The sequence below is a fragment of the Salvia hispanica genome, chromosome 1 (assembly GCF_029641045.1).
Source record: "Salvia hispanica isolate PSC_SH4W2 chromosome 1, Shi_PSC_v1, whole genome shotgun sequence".
NCBI lineage: Eukaryota > Viridiplantae > Streptophyta > Magnoliopsida > Lamiales > Lamiaceae > Salvia > Salvia hispanica.
Window position 1 is genome coordinate 58,301,235 of NC_142692.1, and position 20,226 is coordinate 58,321,460.

General features: G+C 39.5%; 1 pseudogene; it reads right to left on the reverse strand.

The window, feature by feature from the left end:
* Window positions 1-1,337: 1,337 nt before the first annotated feature.
* On the reverse strand, window positions 1,338-14,964 carry LOC125189688 (uncharacterized; annotated as a pseudogene).
* Window positions 14,965-20,226: the final 5,262 nt, after the last annotated feature.

Genomic DNA, 20,226 nt, shown 5'->3' on the forward strand with positions numbered 1-20,226 from the left:
ATCAATTAAGCCTACTCGGTCACGGAGAATACGACAAAGCCGCCCGAAGGTGTTCCTATCCATTCTTAAATTGTCCACACATGCCCTATCCGTTACCCGAACAAGCCTATCCAAATGACGTACATGAGCGGGAATAGAGTCTAGAACCTCAGACTGACCTAGCCGATCCCAACGCTTACGCTTGCGGTTTTGCGGGCAGGTCAATGTTATCATTAAAGATATGAGTAACAAGTTAATCTGATAGTTCCGTTTTATTTCTTCCAACAAAATCAGAACGATTGTCATGTCGTTCTGTGGGCATGCAACCTGAAATCGGATTACCAATACAAATATGGACTACTTCAATTCTGTAGAAAACTAGCTACGTCGGTAACACATCAACAAAAACAAAAACAAAACATAACTAAGGCAACAACAAAAACAATGAGTTGTTCAATGAAAAAAATTCAACATTTGGCCAAAACTGTTGGATGAATGTAACATATGGGGTGAGAAACAGTATGTACTCCAAATGAGAAACCAAAACACATTGAATACAACCAAGGCAACAACAAATGTGCATAATTCAGCATATTTTCGACAGAAATTGATTTTCAAAATTAAGTCTCCCTACTAGGCTCATCAACAATTGTAATTGCACAATCAGTATGTGAATGTCATGATTCCAATTTGCTAGCTTGGTCTCGTGCACATTTGGCATAGCTTACGAAAATCCTCTTCGTTAACCATTTCGAACCGAATCTGAGCCGCTATGAATGTGATAATTCCAATTTGGCAGATACCCAAATGTATTATGCGCAGACAGCAATGTTTGAGACGCTGCGAGATGTGGGATTGTTAGTACCGACAACCCAAACAATACATCAAAAATAAAAATAATTTTGATACTTACATACTGGAATCGGTGATTGAGGGCGACTATGAATTAAGGCGACGGTGACGGAAAAACTCGGCCAATGAATCGGCGAATTAAAATTTCCCGGAATAAATCCTCGAAGGCAGCCAAACCAAAGAAAAAAAATTAGAAATTGTTTTACCAATAGAGCAAGGGGTCTTTTAGACAATCAATAGTATTCCTACAATCTGGATTTATGGCATAGCGGCATATCGGAGTCGAAAACCCTGATATGCATATGTGGGAAAACAGGGATGGTATCTTAAATTCTTCCGGGTCGGTGGTTGTATACCGGATCGTCGTGCATTACTGTCAGGGCAGTCAAAGACTAGATAAGCCCTAGATAGTCCGGCTTATCTCCCATATCAGGGCAATCAAACGCGCCCTTAGAGGAAATGGTCCCCATGGTCTGTTATTCATCTGTCTAGGCATTTTAGGGAAGTTATTCACTAGGTCTAGTAAATTTCGTCACTAGAGTGCTGATCTGTTTACATCTCTGTGATGCACTTATCTGCAGGCAGACAATCATACCATTCTTTAGCAGCATCAGTTAAGGAAAAGGGAAAAAGTCTTACCCTAACAATATCATCATCAACACCATTGATCTTGATTGTATTAGCTATTTCCACGAACTTGGTGAGATGTCGATTTGCATCCTCGGTGTCTCTTCCTGCGAAGGCATTTTGTTCAACCCTATTGATTAAGGGTATCCCCAACTTGAAGTTGTTAGCCTCTATCTGCGGACCTGCAGGAATGTCCACAATGTTACCATGACTAAACATATTCAAGACTGGAACTACCTCCCTTGCTCGTTTTTCTTTTTCAACTTTTGCCCGAGCTCTCTCTTCTCGTATCTCTTCCACCTCCTTTCGGAGGGCGATGATAAGATCGTGGTTGGTAGGCTCCGCCATCTTATTTTCTCCACAAGATACGCAAATCTGCACAACTTGCAGAAACTAAAAAAAGAAAAATAAAATTTAAAATGAAAATGAAAAAGTAAAAATAAAAATAAAAATAAGAATTGAAAGCAGTAAAATCCAAAGTAGTAAAATTATCCGTTTGAATATATCACTCCAAAGTGAATTGTCTTCCCCGGCAACGGCGCCAAAAACTTGATGCACTTTTTATTAGCACTAAATAAACATGCAAGTATACAGAGTATATATAGTATAGCTAAAGGTTAGTACCGAATATCGAACACGGGGAAGAGGAACACAAAGTGTCTATCCTCTACTAAGACTCAAATACTATATGGAAAAACAAGTGGGTTTTGAAAACTTTTGGAAAACTAAAAACAATAGAAAGCATAGACCAACTAAAAGCGAATAAAACACGGAGAAAGACGATAGAGATAAAGGAATCCAAGAGATGTGTGTTCATAGTTATGGTTATACAAAATTCCAACTACAATACCCTAACACAGTTATTACTTTGATAGAACGAGTCACCTAGCTTATGCTCATGCGATACAAACGTTGATTACAAGATTAGGGTTGTCAATCCTAACACGTAACTCCAAAAAGCTCCTAAGACCCTTGAAAAGTCCTCACTCTCAATTAACAGTGCCGTTTTAAGGGAAGCTAACTGTAGCGTCTACTAAGTGGATCTAACTCGCTAGAACTCTGTCACAGTTATGAAGCAAGTTATATTCAATCATACACAATTGTGTCACTCAATCATGCAGCATCAAGATTACTTAGGGAAGAAACAAAGTAAAAATAAAACGGATATTAAAAGAAAAAGAAATTTGTATAACCAAAGTCGTTACTAACACATCCCTAGAATCCTGTGAGTTTAGTTACACATAAATGAATAAGCTAAAAACATAGATTGAAGGGAAGACAATTTGAACATAAAACTAAAGCAAATAAAACCCGTAGGTTGAATCCTTGTCGTTCTTGATGTTCTTGAAATCCTTCTCCAACTCCTTGCACCAATGAAGTACTCTAGGTCTTGATTGTTGGTACACGCAGCGGAAGAGCATGTAAATAAATCACATAATAATCAGATCTATTTAGCAGATTATTTAGACAAAATCTATTCGCGTAATTATCACATGTATCATGCTCATAACTTGAATTAATCATGCTTTAAGAATATTGAAAACCTAAAACATGCTTTTCTACGGAGTAGAATAATACCTAATTAATTCTCCAAAGAATTGAAGATGGCTAGCGACTTCTCCACGTGTAGCTTTAAGTACTAGACCACAAATCTTCTCTCTGGTTCCCGAACTGTACTCTAATATCAGTGTGGGCTGATCTTACTAGAATACTAGGACTTAAATAAAGAAGACAGAAGAAATCCTTTTTGGAATAGGACTCAAATTCGAAATCTCCTACAGCTGGGAGAGATCGAAATTTTCGAAAATTGCAATATGAGATATTGTGTATTTTCTGTCTCCTTTATTCTCCTATTTATATTAAGTTCCTTTTGGGCCCAGACAGGGATCTATGGAAGGCTTTGGATATGGGCTCATCCAATTTACTTTTTACTAATTAAATTGAACCCACAATTTAATATAAGTTATAATTGGAATATTACGAGCAGCCACTACAGAAGTAATATTGAACTCTCCCCATCCAAATCCGAAATTATAAGTAATCCGGGTTTCCGTTTATCTTTCATTTCCCGTGCTTAAGATTAATATGTCCATTAATTAATTAATGTCTGCTATTGACTTAATTAATTAACTTCTTATTAATTCCAAGAGTGGACTTAGCATGAAACACTCATTTATTATTCATAGAGTAATCATACTCCAACTAGCTAGGTTCCGAATAATAAAACTTAGTTTCGCGCTCCTCTTGAGGACATTATCAAACGAGACTCACCTCGTGCACGATTCAATATAATAGCAATCCTAGCACCGCTAGATATCGATCACCACTGCCCAATATATCAGGATAATTGGGCTACGAAAAACCCGCACCATTTGATAAGTCAAAGCAATGCATAATCAATACCGTATGCTCAATGCTAACCTACATTGATTAAGAAATAAATATTTATCAAGACCTCGCCTTTCAGTAGATAGCCCAAGGCAAGTCTTGCTGTTAGATCCGTTCAGTGCTATACCACACCAATGTCATCTTATTTCAGTAAGGCTTAGAAATATACGGACTGACATTGCAACCTTTCTCGATGGGTAGTCTAATTCCATCTAGGTTGTGAAATTCATATTTTTCTTTGTTTAGAACTGACCGTATTACCTTAAAGTGGACGACGCCCACAACCGGTCTACTAAAACAAAGACTTAGACTTTGTTAAGTTAACTTATACATTTAAACATGCATTAACATCCATTAAATGTAAGACATAACAACATTATGACAAAAATGATCTGTTTTATTCATTGGAAAATAAAATAAGAGTTTTACAGTATTCAATCACTCGAAACGTGATTTCTAGTATACAAACTCTAACAATCTCCCACTTATACTCAAAACACTTTCGAGTATACAAAATGTGCTAACGTCTAAATCTCCCACTTATACTGAAAGCGGATTGAGGTCTTGAATTAGTCGAACTCCCATTCCTTCAACATGGCTTTCATACGGCTTTACCGCTAACGCCTTCGTGAAAGGATCTGCCAGGTTGTTTTCTGACTCAATCTTGACCACTTGTATGTCTCCTCTCTGCACTATATCTCGAATGATATGATACTTCCTCTCTATGTGCTTGCTCGCCTTATGAGCCCGCGGTTCCCTCGAATTTGCCACAGCACCAGAGTTATCACAATAAACGGTGATGCGCTTGGGCATATTCGTAACCACTCCTAAGTCCAGAAGGAAGTTCTTAAGCCATACAGCCTCTTTTGCAGCCTCCGAAGCAGCCACATATTCGGCTTCCATGGTAGAGTCTGCAATGCATTTCTGCTTTACACTCTTCCAAATTATAGCTCCACCTCCTAAGGTAAACACATATCCGGAAGTTGATTTTCTCGAATCCAGATCAGCCTGAAAGTCTGAATCTGTATATCCTAAAGGACAGAGCTCGGCTGCATTGTAAACTAGAACATAGTCCTTAGTCCGATTAAGGTACTTGAGTATGTTCTTTACGGCAGTCCAATGTCCTTGGCCGGGATTTGATTGATATCTTGCTACCATGCCAACAGCAAAGCAGATATCGGGTCTAGTACAAAGCATAGCATACATGAGACTACCAACTGCCGAGGCATATGGTATTCTTCTCATCTCTGCTATCTCAGATGCTGTCTTAGGACACATCTCTTGAGACAACTGGATGCCATGTCTAAAAGGTAGGAAACCTTTCTTGGCATCTTGCATGCTAAAGCGTCTAAGTACCGTTTCGATGTAAGATTCTTGGGATAAGCACAACATTTTCTTACCTCGGTTCCTAAGAACCTTGATACCGAGAATGTGTCCCGCATCACCCATATCTTTCATCTCGAACTGGCTGGACAACCAAGTTCGCACTGATGACAACATCTTTTTATTGTTTCCAATTAGAAGAATGTCATCTACATACAAAACTAAGAACACAACATTTCCTTTTTCAACCTTCTTATACACGCAGCTTTCATTAGGGCATTTTTCGAATCCAAACTTTTGAACAGTTTGATCGAAACACTGGTTCCATGATCTAGATGCTTGCTTGAGACCATAAATGGCCTTCTTAAGCTTCCAAACCATGTGTTCCTTGCCCTTCACTACATAGCCTTCGGGTTGTTCCATGTAGATGGTCTCCTCAAGACTCCCGTTTAGAAACGCAGTCTTAACGTCCATCTGCCATACTTCCCAATCCATGTAAGCTGCTATAGACAAAAGTATACGGATCGATTTGAGCATGGCCACTGGGGAGAAGGTCTCATCGTAATCGATACCTTCCTTTTGGGTATACCCCTTAGCCACTAGTCTTGCCTTGAAGACTTTAACTCGTCCATCGGGTCCACGTTTACGTTTGTATATCCACTTGCTCCCAATGGCAGTACAGCCTTCGGGTAGGACAGACAAATCGTAGACGTCTTTGTCTAACATAGATTGTAGTTCCGAATCCATTGCTTTCACCCATTCGCAATGATCGACATCAGCCTGCGCCTCTGCAAAATTCCAGGGATCCAGTACATTGCTGTCCGAGGAGTGATCCATACACTCACCCAAACCAATGTATCTATCGGGCTCATGAGAGACCCTCCCACTGCGGCGCGGCACTACAATATCTGGAGTATTAGTTGAAGTTTCTGGAATTGTTGTTACACTTGGTAATTGTTCTTGGTTAATGGAAGTTGAAACTTGAGTTAGCTCTTCTAGAGCAATCTCACTGCTGGACTTATGATTCATTACATAGTCTTCCTCTAAGAATGTGGCATGAGTGCTCACAATCACTTTCTGATCTCTGAGACTATAGAATTCATAAGCTTTCGTTCCTCTAGGGTATCCTATAAACACGCAAACCTCAGTCCTAGATTCCAGCTTAGTTGGATCCTTTTCCAATACATGAGCCGGACACCCCCATACTCTGAGATGTTCTAGATTGGGCTTACGCCCATTCCACAACTCATATGGGGTAGTAGGAACAGATTTAGAAGGTAAGACGTCTAAGAGATAGTTTGCAGAAAGCAAAGCATGACCCCAAAACGAAACAGGTAACCGTGCATAACTCATCATCGATCTGACCATATTTAATAAGGTCCTATTCCTTCTTTCAGCCACGCCATTCTGCTGGGGTGTGCCCGGCGCAGTCGTTTGGGATTCAATCCCAGCTACCGATAAATAGTCCAAAAACTCGGCACTTAGGTATTCGCCTCCGCGATCAGATCGCAGGCATTTGATACTCTTACCATGTTGCGTCTCTACTTTAGCCTTAAACTCCTTGAACTTGTCAAAAGTTTCAGACTTGTAGCGCATCAAATAGATGTATCCGATTTTCGAGTAGTCATCTGTAAAGGTGACGAAATATCGAAAACCGCCCCTTGCCTCGGTTGACATTGGTCCACACACATCAGTATGAATGAGCTCAAGTACTTCTTTGGCCCTATTCCCCTTTGATCTAAAAGATCTCTTAGTCATCTTGCCTTCGAGACAGGACTCACACTTCGAAAACGGTTCCTTCTCAAGACCTTTAATAAGATCTTGATCAACCATCGCATGAATCCTTCTTTCGTTGGCATGACCAAGTCTAAGGTGCCATAAGTACGTTTCATTCATTGAAGTTGAAGGTTCTTTTCTTTTCTTAGAAATTTTCGATGTAGCATTGAGTTCTGATTTACGTTGATTAAATTGTGTAGAAGTGATCGTGTACAGATTGTTTTCCATGATACCGCGACAGATATAAGAACCATCTTTCTTAATAACGCAATTGTCATTAAAAGAAATCGAATATCCATCATAAGACAATTTAGAAACTGAAATTAAATTTCTTCTAAAAGAGGGTATCAACAAAACATTCTTCAAAATCAAAAATCTATCACTAGAAAAACGTAAATAAACGTCTCCCACTGCAACGGCCGCCACTTTCGTAGCGTCGCCCAGCTGGACCTCTATCTCACGATCATGTAGCCGTCTTGTCACCTGCATCAAGTCAGGATCAAAACATATATGATCAGTTGCTCCAGTATCAATAACCCAAGTATGAGTAGATGTCAAAGCCAAACATGACTCGACTACTAGAGCATGGTGCATACCTGTAGCCTTGCCCTTTTTAGGACAATCTGGCTTCCAATGACCTTTCTCTCCACACTTGAAGCATTTTCCAGTTTGCTTCTTGTCACCCCGCTGTTTCTTCTTTCCCTTAGCATTGTTGACTGCTACTTGGTTCGGTGCCTTTTTCTTTCCTCTTCTAGCCTTAGAGCCAGAGGAATTAGGCGCGATACTCATCATAGCTACTTTAGCTTGAACCATAAGGTCCTCCGCCGACTGAAGTTCAGTCAGCAACTCTGCTAAAGTATAATTCCGTTTGTTCATCTCAAAGTTGAGCTTGAACTGCTGGAAGCTAGGGGGAAGACTCTGAAGGATTATAGTAACCTGGGACTCGGGATCGATCGTCCCTCCCAATACCTCAATCTGGTTGAGGTGACTCATCATCTCGAGGACGTGTTGCCTCACAGACGAGCCTTCCTTCATAGACTTCGTCATGATACTCCGAAAGGCTTGAGACTTAGCCGTTCGATTCTGAGTACCAAAAAGATTTGCGAGATTTGTCATGATCTCGGCGGCAGTTTCCATGGCAGAATGCTGATGCTTGAGTACTGATGACATAGAAGCCAACATGTAGCACTTAGCCATCTCATTCGCCTTATGCCACCGTCTATGCGCATCTCGCAATGCTTGGCTGGCACTAGCAGCCGGGACAGCTGGGCGTGGAGTAGTGAGTACGAACTTGTACTCTTCTGCTGTGAGAACGATATCCAAGTTTTGTTTCCATTCGATGTAATTTTGGCCTTCGAGTTTGTTTTCTTTGAGAATGGCAGAAAGAGGATTAAAAGACATCTTGACGAATTTTATTGCACTGCAAACAGAAGATTTTACTATTTGTCATAAACTTATGTAAGGAAATTGAGTAGATTAACCATAAAACTTTTCAAAATCTTACAACAGCAAAATTAATAAATTGTATCCTCCTCAGGAGGTTAATACGCATTAAAATTTCGACAATTTACTGGTCACAACACCGACATATCAATAGCTTCCTCCTCTGGAGGTTGACATGTCAAATGCTTCCTAAGCACGACCACCTGGTTTAGCATTACAGTATTTTATTTCTACAACACACTCCCATAACAATGTTCATGTGTTGATAACAAAATCAAGCTATCTCATAAATTCCGATTGAACCCTGAAACTCGCAATTCCTTAGGATTATTGTCCCTACTCTGTAGGTGGCGATAATATTAGGAATCACTTTCTAGTTCACTCTATTCATTATTTGAGAAGTCCGCCCTTATGAACTTACTGTTTTCGTAGGATTATTGTCCCTACTCTGTAGGTGGCGATAATATTAGAAAATCAGCTTCACAAAATTTGGCAGTCCAACCGATGGAGACCATATATAAACCATTAGTTCATAATTATCGCTTAGATATTTGGGTTATGGTTTTAATTAATTATCCTTTAGCCTTAAGGCAGATTAAGACTAATTAAATTCTGTTGGTATTTAATTTACTGGATAATTAAATCTTTTATAATCTTTAATATCTTAATATAGAAACTATTAATCTAGAATTTAATTCTCATTCATGTCTTACTATAAGATATATCTAAAATAAAATACATTATTTATAATCTTAATTAGACATGAAAAATCAAATTCATATAATTTCCAAGTTCAAGATTAGGAAGAATATCAATTATATTATTTAATGTATTCTTATATATATCATATCTTATAATAGATTCTAGATATATATTATAATTAGGAAACTATTAAATTATTCTTATCTATATCATCTAGGATATAAAATATTCATAGATATAGAAAATAATCCAAATATTCCTAAAATCTAGGGAAATCTTCCCAAAATGTTTTATTTCATTAAATAATATTATTTTTAATGATATCTATTAATTAAACAATTAAATAATCATTAAAATAATCTTTCGTCAATTTCTAGAGATTCGAGGTTGGCACGAATCTACACAACGAAGATACGAAGATATCCCCGGAGATTCTCGCCGGGACGGCGTGTTCGCCCCCCGACGACCGCCGGAAAACCCGCGCCTTACGGCGCGCTCTTCCTTCTCCCTTCTTCCTCCCGGCGGACAACCGCCGAGATTTCACCCTCCGTCGTCGTCGAGCCAGAAGGCGCAGCCAGAGCCACGACCTCCCGGCGATCTCCCACTGCCCGACGAGCTCGCGCGCACCAGCAGCCGGCGGCTGCTCTCGGTTGCGCCTCGCTAGGGCTGGGTCGGCTAGGGTTTCGGTATTAGGGTTAGGGTTAGGGTTTTGCGAAGAAGACCGGCGCCTCGGTGGTTCTCGGACGAGCCACCGTGCCAGGCTTCCTCCGTCCGACGCGTCTGGTGCCGCCTGGGCTCGCGGTCTCGATCGGCGGCGCGCGCGAGCCCCTGCTCGCATGCGCGTCGCCGCGTGATCGCACGTCCTCGGCTCCTGTCGCGTCGCATCGCGTTTGATCGGGGCCGGCTAGGGTTTGGCGGGCTTGGCCGGTGGCGCGCGCGAGCCCTTGCTCGCCGGCGCGTCGCCCCATGCCCGTCGCCCTCGGCTCCCACTCGATTGGCAACCCTCTTCGATCGATCATAGCGCAATTCGTCCCGGCGCAAGCGCCGACGAATCGCACATCTAGTTCGTTCGAATAATTCAAGTTCTATGATTCGAATGTTCTTGAGTTCAACATGCATAAACATAAAAAATAAAAACACAAGAACATGCTTCGTAATCAATCAAGACATGCATACATGAATTTCGCGAAATTTAAATCCAAATAATCAGAGCCAAAGACTGGCTCTGATACCAATTGTTGGTGCACGCAGCGGAAGAGCATGTAAATAAATCACATAATAATCAGATCTATTTAGCAGATTATTTAGACAAAATCTATTCGCGTAATTATCACATGTATCATGCTCATAACTTGAATTAATCATGCTTTAAGAATATTGAAAACCTAAAACATGCTTTTCTACGGAGTAGAATAATACCTAATTAATTCTCCAAAGAATTGAAGATGGCTAGCGACTTCTCCACGTGTAGCTTTAAGTACTAGACCACAAATCTTCTCTCTGGTTCCCGAACTGTACTCTAATATCAGTGTGGGCTGATCTTACTAGAATACTAGGACTTAAATAAAGAAGACAGAAGAAATCCTTTTTGGAATAGGACTCAAATTCGAAATCTCCTACAGCTGGGAGAGATCGAAATTTTCGAAAATTGCAATATGAGATATTGTGTATTTTCTGTCTCCTTTATTCTCCTATTTATATTAAGTTCCTTTTGGGCCCAGACAGGGATCTATGGAAGGCTTTGGATATGGGCTCATCCAATTTACTTTTTACTAATTAAATTGAACCCACAATTTAATATAAGTTATAATTGGAATATTACGAGCAGCCACTACAGAAGTAATATTGAACTCTCCCCATCCAAATCCGAAATTATAAGTAATCCGGGTTTCCGTTTATCTTTCATTTCCCGTGCTTAAGATTAATATGTCCATTAATTAATTAATGTCTGCTATTGACTTAATTAATTAACTTCTTATTAATTCCAAGAGTGGACTTAGCATGAAACACTCATTTATTATTCATAGAGTAATCATACTCCAACTAGCTAGGTTCCGAATAATAAAACTTAGTTTCGCGCTCCTCTTGAGGACATTATCAAACGAGACTCACCTCGTGCACGATTCAATATAATAGCAATCCTAGCACCGCTAGATATCGATCACCACTGCCCAATATATCAGGATAATTGGGCTACGAAAAACCCGCACCATTTGATAAGTCAAAGCAATGCATAATCAATACCGTATGCTCAATGCTAACCTACATTGATTAAGAAATAAATATTTATCAAGACCTCGCCTTTCAGTAGATAGCCCAAGGCAAGTCTTGCTGTTAGATCCGTTCAGTGCTATACCACACCAATGTCATCTTATTTCAGTAAGGCTTAGAAATATACGGACTGACATTGCAACCTTTCTCGATGGGTAGTCTAATTCCATCTAGGTTGTGAAATTCATATTTTTCTTTGTTTAGAACTGACCGTATTACCTTAAAGTGGACGACGCCCACAACCGGTCTACTAAAACAAAGACTTAGACTTTGTTAAGTTAACTTATACATTTAAACATGCATTAACATCCATTAAATGTAAGACATAACAACATTATGACAAAAATGATCTGTTTTATTCATTGGAAAATAAAATAAGAGTTTTACAGTATTCAATCACTCGAAACGTGATTTCTAGTATACAAACTCTAACATTGATCTCTATGAAGTATTTTGCAAGTAGAAGTTCTCCCTTTTTTATGAAGCTTGAGGTCTTATTTATAGGGGAAAGCCATTCCTTGTTGTAGAAGGAAAAGATCTCCAAAATATGGTAAATCTGGGCGCAAATGTAGGGCTTCTCGAATTCGCCGCCTTTCTCCGGCGGGCCGCCGCACCTTGGCCGGCGGTCGCCGCGTTGGAGTCCAGAGAGTCTGTTCCCTCGGCGGCGGACCGCCGCACGTCTTCCGGCGGTCGCCGGACGAGACTTCTCTTCCAAGCACATTTTTCGAGGTGGACCGCTGCATTGATCTGCCTGCCGGGCGCCGGCGGTCGCCGCACACATCCGCGGCCGTCGTCGGTCGCCGTCTGACTCCTGATTTCCAAACTTGGCGTTTTGGCTCCCTTTTTCGGCTCAATTATGCACATTTCTCACAAAACACGTAAAAATACCAGAATAGACAAAATATGCAAATAATGGACGTGTAGAGTGACTTTGATATTAAAAACGGACCAAATATTGGCCTTAAAACAGTGCAAAATCCGAGCGTATCAACTCCCCCAAACTTACATTTTTGTTTGTCCTCGAACAAAACAATAAAGACACAAGAATAGACGCACGGAATGCACAAGGACTAGATGTCATAATTGTCTCAAAAGATGGAAGAACAGTTTAAACATATATTAACGCAATCAAATCAAGCAAGGCTTATTAGTGCACTTTCATTACTAACCCGTGGAACACCTTGAATTCAAGCCCTCGCATGTGACAAACTTCTAAAGATGGGAAGTGTTCTCTCACTCTCAAAGTGTATAAGGATAATGTGTATATAAGCACTCAAATCATGCATCATGCAAAGTTTACCATAGGCTTGCTCAAAGTCTAATCCCTCCTCTACTAAATGTGATTAAGCATCAAAAGTCCGAAAGGTCTTTATCTTCGGTTGTAATGTAGGCTCTTTGGTAGGTGAGGAAAATTTGGCTAAAAAGTGACTAAACCCAAATATAGCAAAAGTGATTAATTTCTACCACATCAAACTTAGCACTTAACCAACAATTCAAATCTCAGTAAACTTAGACTTTGTCTATATTTCTTCTCACTTCCCAAATTCCTTTGATTTTTCTTTCTTCTCACAACCTTTCACATTTTTTCTCTTTTTTTTTTTTTTTATTTCATACGCATCCTTTCTAGAATCAAGCACATATTTGGAATTTTTCTCAATTTCACAACTTGTACTTTTCTTTACATTAAGCACACCACTTTTTATACTTTCTCCTTATCTCTCCAATTCCTTTACAAAATAAGATAGCAAAAACTAACTAACCCAATGAATTGTCCCCATTATTTTAGCTTCCAAAGAATAGGCTTAAAGGCTCAAAATTGGCTCCAAAGGGAAAAATTTTGAAAATTTGAGAGGGTCGAAAATTTGGGAATAAAAGTAGGCTAGAATAGATGGCCAATCATCCTCCTAAATCAACTTAAACACTATGTAAACTTAGGCAAGACTAAGAGCAAGTTCTAAAAACATAAACATGAATGCAGATAAATCACACAAGAATGAAATATGGGCTCAAATCCTCACAAGGTATAAAGCATGATTCAAAACGAACAAGCAATTCACTAATTATGCACCTTTTCACCAAACCATCAAATCAAAACGTTAAGCCACACTTAAACATAGATGGAATGTAATATCATTGGCAACTCGATCTAAAGTGTGTCCCTAAACATGCGTGTTTCTAAGTTCTTCATGTTAAGTTCACGACATGGATTCAAGAAAACATTTTTAGAACACAAAATTCACCTACGGGGTTTTGAAAAACAAAAACAAAAAACTTAAAACAAAAAGAAAAATCCTAAACTCACGGTCCACCACTTCATCCCCCCAAACTTATTTACAACAAAGTGTAAAATAAGTTTGCAGAGTCGGTAGGGACGTGAGTGAACTACTGAAAAAGAACGTACCTTGAAAATTCTTGCGTCGAGGCTTGACCGGGCGAAAGTTGAAAAACTTTGGAAAAATCTCGCTGGAAAAACACGCCCAGGCGGCGGCCCGCCGCAGCATGTCCGGCGGTCGCCGCACGACAACAGAATGTTCCAGCGAGCAGGTGGCGGACCGCCGCAGCACATGCGGCGGTCGCCGCGGAGAGGTCAGGGCCTGTGAAAAAAATTTCAATGCACAAAATTAAACTAAAACCAAAAATACTTAACTTAAGGCAAAAATTGTCAAAAACAAGGTTGGGTTGCCTCCTAACAAGCGCTTATTTTTCATTTTTAGCTTGACGTTCTTTGAAGTTCATGAGTTATCCCCCATCGTGAGGATTCCTTTGGGATGCCTTTGTACCAACAATCTTAGTCTCTGCCACCGCGAATGGAACCAACTTGTTGAGAATTTTCTTCCACCATTTGAATTTTCCATTCAAGGTTTTGATCACATATATTTCGGAGTCATCGTGAGGTGGAGTCTTCTTCCTCTTCTTTCTCTTGGGCTTTTCCTGCAAGGTAGGCTTAGTAGGATTAGGCTCGCCCTTTTTAGGAGCTTGAGGTAAAGTGTTAACAATGAAAATAGTAGGGTTAGAAAGATCTTCCCCTCCAAATGGATCATAAGGCTTAGACAAATCGGTCACCATGACCACCCTGCAATCATGCTCCATCTTAGCTTGTTTCGCCTCTTCATACTTAAGCATCGCGCTTTTGATGTTGTAGGTCGACTTTCCTCCATGGTCACTTATCGTGATTTCTCCTCTACCTACATCAATAAGAGCTTTGCATGTGGCTAGAAAATTTCTGCCTAAAATTAGAGGAACTTGTTTATCAACTTTCATGTCTAAAACAAAGAAATCGGCAGGGAATATGAAGTCATCAACCTTTACTAACACATCCTCAATTACCCCTACCGCATTTACCGCAGTGTTATCGGCCATCCTTAAGCAGGTATCTGTGGATTTGAGCGGCCCGATGTTGAGCTTCTCGTAGTACTCCAATGGCATTATGTTGACGCTAGCTCCAAGATCACAAAGAGCCTTGTCTACCTTACCATTCCCAATGGAACAGCGAATGATGAATTGGCCAGGGTCCCTCTGCTTGACAGTCCTTTGCTTTTGGATGATATCACTACAGTGAAGAGGTAGCTTAAGAACAGATTTCTGGAGCTTTTGCTTTTACATCACCGCCTCTCTCAAGATCTTGGCATACCTAGGTATTTCCTGCAATGCATCAACAAGAGGGAGGTTAGTATGACATTTACAGAACATATTTAAAAATTGTCGGAATTGCTCTTCAAGCTTGAACGGCTTCCTCGGCTGGAAGGGGAGTACAATCCCATTGTGCCGCACGAGTTCCTTCTTGGCGGGCGCCTCTGCCTCTTCAGTGGCGGGCCGCTGCGGGGTTTGCGGCAGTCCGCTAGTTGTCGGGCAGGATCCAAACTGTGCCCCAGTGGCGGCCGCTGCAACGTATGCGGCGGTCCGCTGGGTGTTGGACAGTCCCTAAAACTCGTTCCGGAGGTGCTAGCTTCATCCTTGTTGATACCGACAACCTTGGCAACAGCCTTGCCTTTATCTTCCACTACCTTCTTTTGGAATTGATCCATTTGTAACTTAATGATGGACACAGTGGAGACAACAGTGTTTAACCCAGATTCAAGCTTGGTCAGTCTTTCCTCCACAACTCCCATCTTGGTCTCGTTGTTCTTTCTATCCTCTAACATTAGCTCCAAGATCTTTTGGATGCCAGCCTCATATTTGTCTTCCTTGGTAGGTGGCTCCACTCCTTTCTCTTTCCCTAGATTGAACCCCCCATTATGGACATATTTGACATCTTTGATGACATTCCCCTCTTTGCCTGGAGCTTCTAATTTTTCAAGTCTTGCTCTGATGAATGCCAATTCTTGGGATGTCTCATTCCCACATGGTTTCTTCACTGCATCTAGTCTTTCAGCTTTGTGTTTTTCCTTGGACCAACCTTGACTGTTTGCGGCTAATTCCTCTATTACCACCATAGCAGCAACTCCTCCTTTCCTCAAGAATCCCCCATTCGCCCCTGAATCCAACAAACTAGAGATTTTTTCGTTAAACCCATTATATGAATCCAACAAACTAGAGGCTCATCGGATCCCTGCATGAATTGAAAGATCTCACACTTAAGCTTTAGGATGGTGCCAGGCGGGTAGTGCTTATCGAGAAAGAGCACCACTAGATCCTTCCAATTGGTGGTTTTATCTGCAGGCAGACAATCATACCATTCTTTAGTAGCATCAGTTAAGGAAAAGGGAAAAAGTCTTACCCTAACAATATCATCATCAACACCATTGATCTTGATTGTATTAGCTATTTCCACGAACTTGGTGAGATGTCGATTTGCATCCTCGGTGTCTCTTCCTGCGAAGGCATTTTGTTCAACCCTATTGATTAAGGGTATCCCCAACTTGAAGTTGTTAGCCTCTATCTGCGGACCTGCAGGAATGTCCACAATGTTACCATGACTAAACATATTCAAGACTGGAACTACCTCCCTTGCTTGTTTTTCTTTTTCAACTTTTGCCCGAGCTCTCTCTTCTCGTATCTCTTCCACCTCCTTTCGGAGGGCGATGATAAGATCGTGGTTGGTAGGCTCCGCCATCTTATTTTCTCCACAAGATACGCAAATCTGCACAACTTGCAGAAACTAAAAAAAGAAAAATAAAATTTAAAATGAAAATGAAAAAGTAAAAATAAAAATAAAAATAAGAATTGAAAGCAGTAAAATCCAAAGTAGTAAAATTATCCGTTTGAAGATATCACTCCAAAGTGAATTGTCTTCCCCGGCAACGGCGCCAAAAACTTGATGCACTTTTTATTAGCACTAAATAAACCTGCAAGTATACAGAGTATATATAGTATAGCTAAAGGTTAGTACCGGATATCGAACACAGGGAAGACGAACACAAAGTGTCTATCATCTACTAAGACTCAAATACTATCTGGAAAAACAAGTGGGTTTTGAAAACTTTTGGAAAACTAAAAGCAATAGAAAGCATAGACCAACTAAAAGCGAATAAAACACGGAGAAAGACGATAGAGATAAGGGAATCCAAGAGATGTGTGTTCACAGTTATGGTTATACAAAATTCCAACTACAATACCCTAACACAGTTATTACTTTGATAGAACGAGTCACCTAGCTTATGCTCATGCGATACAAACGTTGATTACAAGATTAGGGTTGTCAATCCTAACACGTAACTCCAAAAAGCTCCTAAGACCCTTGAAAAGTCCTCACTCTCAATTAACAGTGCCGTTTTAAGGGAAGCTAACTGTAGCGTCTACTAAGTGGATCTAACTCGCTAGAACTCTGTCACAATTATGAAGCAAGTTATATTAAATCATACACAATTGTGTCACTCAATCATGCAGCATCAAGATTACTTAGGGAAGAAACAAAGTAAAAATAAAACGGATATTAAAAGAAAAAGGAATTTGTATAACCAAAGTCGTTACTAACACATCCCTAGAATCCTGTGAGTTTAGTTACACATAAATGAATAAGCTAAAAACATAGATTGAAGGGAAGACAATTTGAACATAAAACTAAAGCAAATAAAACCCGTAGGTTGAATCCTTGTCGTTCTTGATGTTCTTGAAATCCTTCTCCAACTCCTTGCACCAATGAAGTACTCTAGGTCTTGATCTCTATGAAGTATTTTGCAAGTAGAAGTTCTCCCTTTTTGATGAAGCTTGAGGTCTTATTTATAGGGGAAAGTCATTCCTTGTTGTAGAAGGAAAAGATCTCCAAAATATGGTAAATCTAGGCGCAAATCTAGGGCTTCTCGAATTCGCCGCCTTTCTCCGGCAGGCCGCCGCACCTTGGCCGGCGGTCGCCGCGTTGGAGTCCAGAGAGTTTGTTCCCTCGGCGGCGGACCGCCGCACGTCTTCCGGCGGTCACCGGACGAGACTTCTCTTCCAAGCACATTTTTTCGAGGCGGACCGTTGCATTGATCTGCCCGCCGGGCGCCGGCGGTCGCCGCACACATCCGCGGCGGTCGCCGGTCGCCGTCTGACTCCAGATTTCCAAACTTGGTGTTTTGGCTCCCTTTTTCGGCTCAATTATGCACATTTCTCACAAAACAAGTCAAAATACCAAAATAGACAAAATATGCAAATAATGGACGTGTAGAGTGACTTTGACATTAAACAAATAATGGCCTTAAAACAGTGCAAAATCCGAGCGTATCACTCTGTTCTCGTCATGCATGCTTTCGTTATGTTTTCCTTTTCCTAGGTCTAGCTGTTAGAATAGATCATTTACATTTCCCGAGTCTAGTAGTTAAGATCTCAACCCAAAGTTGCGTGGCAGCAGGAAGACCCTTTTCCAAAGTCTCTTAAATGCCTCCTCACACTTCCATCTCTGTGGGATTCAATCCCTACTTCCTTATCCTAGTCTTTAGTATCGTGGGTTGAGGGTTTTGAAACAGAAAAAGATTGCGTGCCCAACGACCGGGGATTTCAAGGATTCTCTGAGTTCCTAGACCCTGTGATCTAGCTGATTCTCTGGATCTGAGAAGTTTGACCAATATTTAAAGTACACACATCGATAAAGCTGGACTTTCAAGAACTCCAACGGAGAAGGGGACGGAAATTCTGTGCAGGCTTAAGTCTATCTCTCATCTATTCTCCAATTTAAAAAGTTATGTATTGGGCTAGTCAGAGATCTATGGAGGTTTGTATTTGGGCCACACCTATTTGACTTTAAATAATTAAATTGAGTCTCAATTTAATCCAAACCAAAATAGAATATTATTATCCGCCACTAAAGTACAATAATATTGATTTTCAATCAAAATCCAAAAGTATAACTAATCCAAGCTTTCTTGTTTTAATTTAATCATTTCTCGCGCTTAAGATATAAATGTCTGTTAACTAATTGAAGTCCGCTATTGACTTAAGTAATATTTTATTTATATCAAAAGTGAACATAGCTAGAAGTTCTTATTTATTATTCGTGTAATAAAGTTCCAACTAGCTAGGTTCTGAAAAATAAAACTTTACTTCAAGCTCCTATTGAAGACATTATCAAACCAGACTTATTGGGGCGTCATTTAACATAATAGCAATCTTAACACCACTAGATACTGATCACCATTACCCAACATATCAGGATCCTTGGATTGCGAAAAATTCGCTTCTTTTGATAGATCAAAGGAATGCATAATCAATACCGTATGTTTAAGGCTAAATATATTGATTAAGAAATATTGATAATCGAGACCTTCGTCTTTCAGTAGATAACATTGCATACATGTCTCTTTGTTAAATCAGTTCGGTGTTATATCACATTAGTGTCAACTTATTTCGTTAAGGCTTGGAAATATACGGATTGACACTTCAACCTTCATGATAGGTAGTCGAGGTTTATCTAGGTTGTGAAATACACTTTTTTTTTTGTTAAGAGCAGACTATGCTACCTTAAATTGAACGATGCCCACAACAAGTCTACTTAAACAAAAGATTTAGACTTGTTTTATTTTTTTATATATTTAAATATGTAAAAAACCATTAAATGTAAAAACATCACACGTTGTAACAAAAAATCATTTATTTTATTCATTGAAAAATAAACGAAGGAGTTTTTCAACGTACAAGCACTCGAAAAATAATTTACAGTATACAAAAGCTTTTGACTCTGTTTATTTAATGCATGAAATGTCATTAAGTAAATCATTACATTGATAGTACTATTTATACCCAATTTAGAGTTAGAAATCATCTAGGGATTCTCGTTCACACACTAATACATTAAGCTAATCTCATTTTGACTGAATTAGATGTTTAGTAGGAGCATTGTAGTTAATTCCTAATAATTTGATAGGTTGGATTTTACAGTTAAATGGGCTTTAAATGGATAAAAGACGGCAACATACGAAATTGGAGCCAGTATTATATTGGTATTGTAGATGAAAAGAAACCCTGTAATGCATCGTTACTATGCTTCCTTTTCCCAGAGGAGACAGTATTGTAGGGTTGAAGCATGTCATAATCTAACAGATATTTTGCTTATCAAGTATGTTTAAGAGTTAAGATATTACTACAGTACTAAATTGAAATATGAAAATCAGATCCAAAAGAAAGATAATGGTGATAATGAAACTCATTTTTGAGTATATATCACACCAAAAGTAATTTAACTCCAGCTATTTACACCTAATTAGATTTTTACATTATTTTTTAGTATAAAATTTTTTGGAGTAACTCCGTATTTGGTATTGTTCCGTAGAAAAATATAAAAATGAGTATGATTAGAAAAGTTTTTTACACAAAAAATGATATTAGGTATATAATTAGAGATTGTCTTAATAGACTGATTTTGAGTGTCGTTCACGATAAATAACATAATTGATTATAACAGTATATCATATTCTAAATAGACTTTGGATAAATGGATATGGCATAGTTCAA